The sequence below is a fragment of the Rhinolophus ferrumequinum genome, chromosome 3 (genome assembly GCF_004115265.2).
Source record: "Rhinolophus ferrumequinum isolate MPI-CBG mRhiFer1 chromosome 3, mRhiFer1_v1.p, whole genome shotgun sequence".
Lineage (NCBI taxonomy): Eukaryota > Metazoa > Chordata > Mammalia > Chiroptera > Rhinolophidae > Rhinolophus > Rhinolophus ferrumequinum.
The window spans coordinates 64,273,187-64,283,510 of NC_046286.1; the positions used below are offsets into that span (position 1 = coordinate 64,273,187).

At 37.4% G+C, this 10,324-nt stretch overlaps 1 pseudogene; it reads right to left on the reverse strand.

The window, feature by feature from the left end:
• Positions 1 to 919: 919 nt before the first annotated feature.
• LOC117020682 (CWF19-like protein 1) lies at positions 920 to 6,249 on the reverse strand (annotated as a pseudogene).
• Between the last annotated feature and the right edge of the window lie 4,075 nt (positions 6,250 to 10,324).

Genomic DNA, 10,324 nt, shown 5'->3' on the forward strand with positions numbered 1-10,324 from the left:
GGAAATAATTGCCTTGCACTATAAAGAAACACTGGTAAAAAAGTGAGGCAAAGTGACATATTCAAGGTGCCAGAGTAAAGATGGAGCCCAGGCGGACACCTGAATCCCTGAGTGCCCTTTACCCAATGCCATGCTGCCTCCATAAATAGAAAATATATTTTCATGATGCCCAGTGGATGCCACTGAAGGATGATACTCCTCTCTTTACTATTTTTTTGAGGTACATTTCTTTGTGAAATATGTCCTGTGTAACCTGGGTAGCATTATGTAGAAATATATAAGCAATAAATTTCATTGGTATATAGCATATATTTTATTATTCTGAGTATCGACACCCATTAAAAATGAGTTTCTAGAATGCCATTGACTTATGAAATCTTGAGAAAGAGTTCTGGAATAGTATGCTGCACACTTCCCTACTAAATACACACACACACACACACACACACACACAACACAACACATACCCACTATATAGTTTATCAGAAGTTAATAATTAATTAATTAGTTATTTAGGCTTAAATATCCAACTGGATACAAGTCTAATTTAGTCTAAAGTAAAAATACCAGAATTCATGTTGCACCCTAGCCATTATACATTTTTTTTTAATGGAAAAACATTTGGGTTTCATGTGATAGTTCAGATATTTTTCAAAATCTTGATAAATTCAAGCTGTACTTGGAGCTGGATGACACACGTGGTTTTAACTAGGATTTTCATTCTAGAATGTAACCTCTTCCAAAAGATCTATCTTAGGCCTCTTATTGCAGGTAGGTCCCATGGGATGCACGAAAAAGAAGCAGGGAAAGAATTTCTATGGAAGACTGCAGTTTTTTAAAAATAGGCTGCTATTGCTTTGCGTGAAGTTCATAAAATGCTCGGCCCTCCCCTTAGTCATCCAGAGCGAAGTCAAAGGACTCAAAGTTCCTCCAGTGTTGCTCCCTTTTCCTTGCTGAGCTGACACTGCCTTCACTCAGGAATATTAAGGATGCTTTCACTGGCCGGGATCTTCCAAAATGCAAAAGAAAAAATTCTTTCTAAGTCTGTGGAAAAGTTCCTCTTCTCTGTCAAGTTCAACATTAAAATGTGCTGCTCCTGGCTGTGCCATCCACTCCATGGCAGAGTGCTTTGGGATTTCCAACAGCTCAATCTATTACCCTGTGCCTGGGTGATGATGGTGTCCTCAATGTCATCAGCACATCAGTGACAGAGTGGACCAGGGCTGACCTGTAGCTGAAGCTGATGGCTCTTAGAATTTCTCTAAAATAGAACGCATCATTTCCCTCAACTCATAAAGAACTGCCTCCGTGGGGCCTCATACTTCTCCACCTCTTCCACCACCTCTGCCGAAAGCTCCACCACTGATTGATAGTGTCCCCATTGGATGAGGACATGGTCCTCCGATAAGCCTCCTTTGGCCAGGGCAAGGTAGCCGTGTGTACCAGTGTTGACCCCCAAATGACTTCCCACTTCAGGGCTAGCAAGGCAAAAACCAGCAAGGTCCTAGAGGCTCTGGGGGGTCTGTGAGGCTGCCTTGAGTGAAGACAAGACTTGCTCTCTGTGCCTGTAAATGAATGTTTCTTCCCTGTCTTGCTGTACCCGTGCCTCTTAGCCATCTTATGGAAGAACAGAGTAATTGCAGGTGATTAAAGAGATGATAAAAAATGTACAGATAGCCTTCAAAAAATCATTGGTCACATAAGCAGGACTCATTTCATCTTTGGTGTGTGGGTTGGATATAAAACACCTATTTAACTTTAACCATCATTGTAGTGAGCCAGTTCTGTGGAAGTGGGAGAGAGCCATCTGCTCCAGAAAGGTGATTACGAATAACCCATAATGACTCCTTATTTGGCCAGCACTCATTGGGGCAGAATTACATGGTGATTAATTACAGAGTTGAGAGATCAGGAAACCCAGGTTTGAATAGGTAGGGACTCTCACACTTAACACCACTATGACCTCAGACAACTGTTAAACCTCTTCAAGTCTTTGTCCCTTCATCTACAAAATGAAGATAATCGTATCCGCTCTTGTGAGGATTAAATAAGAAAATGCATGTAAAGCACTGTGCCTGACACATATTAAGCTTTCAGTATAAGTGGTTGCTGTTACCAAAAAAATGGCAATAGTTTCACAAGCAAGGTTTCCTACTGATTCAAGAGCTCATGCATATTTTAAAATATTCCTGAGACTTTTGTTTTTTGTTATAAAATTAAAAATAAACACTAATAATGTGAATATTCTTGTTTGTTATAATGTTACTAGTATTATCTTTAGAGAAATTTCCAACCCTACATTTCTTACTTCTTTTCTAGTCCAAGATTCTAGATGTTCCACCAAATTCCCCCAAATCATGACTATTTCATGCTGAGAAAAGACGAATTTGCTACTTTTCTGCTCAGTGTCTCAGAGCCTCGATCCCTGAAAACTTGATTTTCTACACTTCTTTTCCCAATTTTTTTCTGGGTAGATATGGCTAATGAAAGATAAAACTGGGAAATTGGAGGACAATGAAAGTGAAGCCAAGTTACTTCTTTATCTCCCCTCTTGGATTTGGGCAATAGTTCTAGCATAGTGAGTCTCAATTCTCTCTCTCTCTGGAAGACCTTCTCTCTTTCATCACAATTTCTGTTGAGCAGATCCCTGCCATGACCCTCGTTCCCAAGTGGACTCTGCTTCCGTGAGTGGCTGCTCATGTGTGGTCTAGTTTCTGTTTGGATGCTCTGTATTCTCAGGCCTCTGCTATAATCATCTCCCCTCTCTCCAGTTCTACAATAAGTTTTGCAGCCAAATCTCTGGGGGTTGTTGTAAAATGCTGGGCATCTTCACCATTCCTTGATTGTCTTTTAGCTCATCTACTCCTTTGTAACTAGTGGCCTATATTAATGTCCTCCATTGAACTGCTTGGTCTGGGTTCCTTTCTGATTCAATCATGATAATCCCACAGCTATTTTCTCAGTAACTGACCTAGTGTAGAAATTTAATTTATAGTGAATTTTAAACTCCAGAAGATATTTTTAAAAGGTAAATATTTAATTATGACTCATTTCTTCTTTTATTCAAGAAAATGAAAAATATCTGCTCTGGATGTTGATAACTCTGGACATTGATAATTTTATTAACAGAGAGCTATATAGTAGAAATTCTGTGCCTAAGACCTATAGGTGAAAAAAATTCCATGAAGTTCAAGACGTGGCTCATCCCTAGAAGAGAAAGAAAAATATTCATCCCTTTCTTCATTCTTACTATTAGTATCATAGCTCCTGATATTTAGGAGTTTAAAGTAGGAAAAATTCAATTAGTTTCAAGTTTATCCTAAATAAAAGAGCTTGGAATTCTAAGCTAAACCTCAAACTTTGTGTATTAAGATAGTTTATTTTCCTTCTGTTCGTCACCCATATAGTTCCCTCCAATTAAATAAACAAAAGAACAATACTAATCAAATACTAAAAAAGTTGGTAACTAATTTCACACCAGAGGCTCACTGGGATGTCCAAGGGAGGAGTCAACCCAGAGCAGCAGTGACCAGGTTCTTGTCTTTGCTCAAGAAAAAATTCAAGAGCAATAGAGATGCAAGAAAGCACTGGAAGTTTGTTGAAATGGAAGTACACACTTGAGAGGGAAATTAGGGTGAAATCAGAGAGTGAGTTGCACCGAGGAAGTCCAGATCAGGGGTATTTATCCCTTAAAAGGCTGGAATTGGTGACATCCATTGACCTGGCTTGTCTTTTTCTTCACAGTAGTTGGGATCCTCAGTTTCCCGCTTTTTCGTTTCTCCGGAACTGTCACGGTGCCAGATGCATGATGGGAGTCATAGTAACCACAATATAAAAGAGATTATAATGACATTATAATAGGCTAAAGGTCAGGTTCCAGGCAAGGGGATTAGCCTTGCTGGATGAAACTGGTTCTTGTTTTTCTCCAGCTGCAGGTGCTGGATACGATCACTTGTTACTTGTTTAACCAGTGAGACACCTCCTGTTGTCTCTTGGAGGGGGTTGTCAATTTTCTGGGCTACTTATCCTGCCTCATAAATAGTAGCAAATGAATGTTCTGCTTAATCATAGGGAATCTCATGAAATAAGCCTGATACATCCAACCTGCTGCTACGTCAATGCAAAACAATTAAACTTATGACTTCCTTCAACTTCGCAGATTATCTGTAATTTGAGGATAAAATTGCTGCCCACAGAAAAAAAGGTGGATTGAATTCTGAAGCTTAGGAAAAATCATACTAAGCTAACATCTCAAATAAAACACAGCCAGATTCTCTTAGGCAATCAGACATAAGCTTTCATCTTTGTGCAAGAGGGTTGTACTCAATGGAGAAAAGCACGGAACAGTCATTGTGTCCTGAGACACATGTCTTTGCTTAATTGCCTGAACTGGTTCTTTTCTGTTTCCCATGATCACTGGGAAAATATCAATCTGTAAGGTTATGGAACTTATCAAAAATTGTGGAATATCTGCTCTGATGAATTTATGTGACCACTCTGTTAATGTTAATAAATTTGTAAAATTGACCATTTCAGGCAATTGTGTACTGAGGTAAGCTAGGAATTATCTATATGAATTGGAGCAGCTGATGCTTAGCACCTATTATTGACCTTGAAAAATATCACAGTTCATCAACAACAATGAAGTTCTAATTTAAAAAGAAATGATTATTCAGTAAGGAAAACTACATTAATGAGAACATTACTCAAAAGTGTCTATTAAAGTAATATACCCATAAAAATGAGTCGATTAGGAAAAAATGAAATGTTTTAATGATACAAAAAGTTGATAAGAAACTGGGTGGAGAACTTACACAGCTTGGGATTCCATCATTATAAAAATGTAATATTGTATTGGAAAAATATGTTTGAAGGTTGATTCAATGATGAAAGGAACTAGGAAACCTCATCTCTCTCTCTCTCTCTCTCTCTCTCTCTCTCTCTCTCTGTGTGTGTGTGTGTGTGTGTGTGTGTGTGTATGTGTTACGTACCACTGAGTTAGCTGACGCTTCGTGACCCTATGAATGAGTGACGTCCACAGTGTCCTGTCCTCGCAGCCCTGCTCAACTCCTGTAGGCTCATGCGTATGGCTTCCTCCATGGAGTCAATCCACCTCAGATTTGTTCTTCCTCTTTTCCTGCTGCCTTCTAGTTTTTCCCAGCATCATTGTCTTTTCCAAAGAACCCTGCCTTCTTCATGATGAGCCCAAAGTAGGGCAACTTTAGTTGTGTCGCTTTTGCGTTGGGAACTCTGGGGAGCAATCAACGGGAATTAGGTAGACGGTCTTTGCTAGTTGATAGAGCAGTCACTCTGGAGCTGCTGTCAGGAGAGCCAGAGCTGCTCTCATGGAAGATTTTGTTGTCAGGAATTGCCTTAGTAAAGGAAGGAACCTATTGTTGAATGTCTCCAGTTCATCCATTGCTGTGGAACAGTTGCTTTTCACCTTACTAAGGATAGTCACAGTTTGCCCCTTATAACTACATATGTGAATTGCTCACACTATCTAATCTTTGTTCTTAGATATAGTGATCCTGTAGCTAGGACAGATGAAACAAAAACACTGCAAGGAGTAGAAATTGTAACAAAACAATATCAGTGCAGTATTTGGGTGATATTTAAAATATCCAAAAAGACCTTAACCAAACATTGCAAATTATTTTCTTAGACATTATTAAAGTCTAAAGATGCTTAAAACATTCTTTGTGAGGTGGGTAAGTCAAGTGTTATTGTATTACAATTTTGCAGGTATGGAAACAGGCTCAGAAGGTCTGGCACCTTTCCATCTTAAGACTAATAGTGAAACTAAGATTCAGAAAAAAATCTTAGGATTCCAAATCCAAATTACTTTCCTCTAGTCAATGTTGTATCCTGAGAGAGAAGCAAAACCACAGTTTGAGAAATAAAGGACACTTGTCCTTAAGTTTAGTTCCAAAGTCTGAGAAGTGTAGTTGTAGGCCAGCAGGGAGAAACTATTTGTGTGAAGATACTTGTGAAACTCAACACTTTATTTGCTAAGTTCCTTTGCAGGAGACGTTCCGGGCAGATACTGAGACATCCAGAAAAATCCTTCACAATTTCTTCTTTACATTTAGCTTAACACATATTTGTAAGAGGGTTTATGCTGAATTTACATGATGAGATTTTGGCTTATATTTAAAAAAATTTTTCTCAACTGAAATATATATTAACCTCTGAGAACTTTGCTTTAAAACCAACATCTTTTTTCTTTTTTTTAAGATCAAAGAAAAATTGGCATTATTTGTTGGCAAAGAGTAAAGTGACTTTGCAAGCATCAAAGCTCTTTAAAGTGTTTTGAAAATACAATTACACTATTCATCTGTTTTCCCTTTAGAACCTATGTATCATGCGTGCCAGCTATGGTACTGTGTTTGAATGGGATCCTAAGATGTAATCGCAGTTGAAATAACTTGAAGTCTCTCATTAGATACTAAACAGAAGTATGAAGGAAATCAGTTTCCTTTAATCTTCTACATAAGGATGCAATCTCATTATATGCAAGTAATAAATTTTGCATATTGATTGTATTTTTTCATGACTGAACTTACACATTTTAGGCTAAAAATCATTCTTTAAAAAGAAGGTGCATAGCAAATATCTATTTCCATGATTTCATCTAATAAGTTACTACTCCAGTATGCAAAACACTCAGTAACACAATTCATATCATCTTTTCTCATCCTAGTAGCACTATTTATACTATTGATTTTATGCTTGCATAAATGCAAAAATAATTCTTAGCATTCAAACAAAACAGCAAAGAAACTCCTATCTTCCACATTCAGAGTAAATTCTCTGGAGGTTAGAGTGACCAGCTTGCCCTGGTTTCCTGGAACATTCCTGGTTATGGTGATTAAAGTTCGCACCCAAGGAAACCTCTTAATCTTGGGTAAAACAAAGAGTTGCTAATTCAAGGTTTACCGAACGAGGATGGCTGTTAATTTGGAGTGCTGATCTCAACACATATGTTTTACTTACTTTTAAATTTGTACATAATTTCAAATTTTCAGAGGAGCTGAAAGAATACACACACACATATCTCTTTCACCAATATTAGCAATTGTTTAGTTTTCCCCATTTGGTTAATCTCTCTCTCTCTCTCCATATATATGTATTTATCATAACCACTATATATTCAGTGTATTTATTAAAATTACTGAATTTGCTGAATTTGATTTTTATAAAATATTCTATCTAATGTACAGTGCATATACAAATTTCATTGAGTGTATCTTTTCCACTAGTCTAGGATCTATTCCAAATTAAATGTATTTAATTGTTATATCTTTTTAGTCTTCTTTAATCTAGAAAAGTTTTACATCCTTTCTTTGCATTCTTGTCCTTGATATATTTCAAAAATATAGGACTGTTATTATGTGGAATGTCCCTCAGTTTGGTTTGCCTACTTCCCTTATGTTTAGATTCAGGTCATGCAGTATTTAGTCAGTAACACCACTGAAATGATGCCGTGTCCTTTTCAGTGCATTGTATCAGAAGACAAATGATGTCGGTTTGTCTCAATGCTGGTGATGTAGGGAAATGCTTGATTTTCATTCTCTAGTTTTAGTAACCATTGAGAATTTTCTAGTGCCACCATTCCACCTATATCAGCAGCCATTCTATTGTCATTCTGTTGTAAGGAAGAGCTTACCACTCATGTTTTAATTTATTAGGAGGCACTCGGTTAAGTATGAAATTTATTGTTACAATTGTTCTATGACCCATCGTTATTTTTCAACCCACCATTAGTCCTACCAAGTAACATTTCCTGAGAAATGCAGTGATCTGAAGTTCCCAAGTCTTCTGAAAACAAAGGCAAAAATCCATCTACCAGTGTTGTGCAATCAGAAAAACCTTTGAAGATTTCAGAGAACAGACACAATGTACATCCCATAGGAGGACTCTTCCACAGCCTATCAGGCGGCCACTTTCATTGATAGTATGCTGCTTGCAGCACGTTTTACTAGATGCTACGTCATAGGATATTGCCTTTAATCTCTATACAAGCCTGGTGAGTTAGATTTCTTTGGAGAATATGGCTTTCCCCATCACTTGTCCCCAAAGCATACTTATATGCTAGTTCTAAAGACTCAAAGAGCAAAACATAACTAGTAGCACACACATTATAATAATGTGATTCCCTTTGTTGTGACATAGATCACCAGAAGAGATGCTTACAGAGATAAATTAGTCTGAAGACAATCAGTACTCATTTTATGAAGAAAAGAATGGCTTTTCAGATTTGAGAAATTTATATGTATTTATGATTTGTTTCATTTCCTAGAGCGCTTTTAGTTGATTGTTTTGACATCCATCAACATACGTAATTCAGGAGTTCAGCAGCGACACTGCACTAATCCCTGGGTGACTTGGGTTGAAAAGCCCTTCTCTCAGTCTATGTCATGGATCCTTCATCTTTAGGGTTAGATAAAAGAACAAACTCCTTACTCGAGTTCATATCTAAAACTCAGGTCATTTCTTTAGAAATGAGCATTTATAGATAGGCATGATGTGAAAAGTAATAGTTACAGTAAGAGTATCAAGAACAAATAATCACATTTAGCTGTACTATCTGGAAATTTCAACAGTTTGCTTGACTTGCCTGTGGCTTTGTTTCATGGATGAATATACATCCCGAAGAAACCATTATTTTCATGAATAGGTTGAAAACAACCCATGATGTAATTTTCTAAAAGACTCGAGACATTTAAACAATCCCTCTAACTCCTTTTGTATACTAAAATGGAAAGTGGAATTTATTTTTCCAGCGGTAAAATCAAGACCAATGAGTATATTATTGAACCAGATGAGCTTTATATTTGCTTTCAGCTCAAAAATACAGTATTTGTAATTGTCAAATGCTTTTATACTATACCTAGCACACTAAGTTTTGCCCAAATTAAAGACAGCCCTTTGTCTTTGTCTGGAGGCTCACTTTATAATAAAGATCCATGATATAACCATCAATATAAACTATACACTCAAAATCCATTTTTTAGGACTTGGAAATTAACTATCTTTTCTAGTAGTTTATAGTTATTCTATCCTCACCTTAATGGCATATGGTTCGTCATGTGCATGAGTCACTTGAAGCTGACTTGGGTTAGGAATGAAAACCCCAAACAGTATATTTTTCCTATGGGAAACTGGATTCCAAAATGCACTGTGGTGAGAATCTGGGACTGCATTCATCTGCTTACATCTAAACATACTAAGGCTCACCCACAAATTGAGTTCCCAAGAAAGATGCTTTGGGAAAGAAGAGAGAAAGCAACCTTAAAGCAGTAGTCTCCAATGTTGAGATAAAAACAGGAAAAAAAAAACCCATAAAAAAATAGTAGAGAAAGAAAAAGTCATCTGAAAGCAAAGGAGAGCAGAGTGAGAAAGCATACAGAGAAACATGGACTATGTGATGGGCAAAAGGAAAAAGAAAAAAAAAACTTTCAGGAAACTAACTTAAATATCCTCAGAAACTCAGTTTACTCTTTTTGAAAACTACCTACCCAAGAACTTTTCTATTTTTAAAATCACCTCTATTTATTCTTCATCATCCCTTCTTCTTACTCATACCACTTTGCTTTATGGCACCACATACACATCAGCTTAGGCAGATACCACAGAAATAAAGAAAGATATGATGAAAAGGGAACAAATACTTGATGAGGCAGAAAAAGAGTTAATGACAGTAGGCCCAAGGGGGACTGCCCAGGCCTGTATCCCCCTCCCCAGGGACCAACACAAACTCAGCCCCTGGAGATAAATTTTTCTATAGAAACATCTTTTTAAAAAGGAGATAAGACCCAACCAGAAAAATCATGTTTCTGATGCCTGCACAGACCACTGAAGCCTGCCCTCAGTTTGCACTCCAGCCTCATTACAATTAGAATAAAATGAACATTAAGGTGTAGTCCCACCCCCACCCCCACTGTTCCTGCCCCTCCCCCTTAGGTTTTTCTGTATGCATTATGGGTAAGAGCATGCACAGAAAGAAACTGGTTATATAACCCGAACATATCAATCAAATAACTTCAGTCTACCCGTCAGATAGATGTCACATCTCTTGCTGTAAGGAAATTTACCTACCCTTTCCTATATAAGAAAAAGCTAATCTAAAGTTAGGTGCAGTTGTCCACTGAAGACTCTGCCCCTGGCAGCCTCTCTACCAGCACCTTTCATCTTTAATAAATTTTCTAACTTGTATTCCTTTTGAGTCTGTGAACTCTTTCACATTTTGCAAATGACCAGGGGTTAATTCCATGCCAGTACAATACTGCGTGTGGGGCATTGTCAAAAATGTCATCGTGAT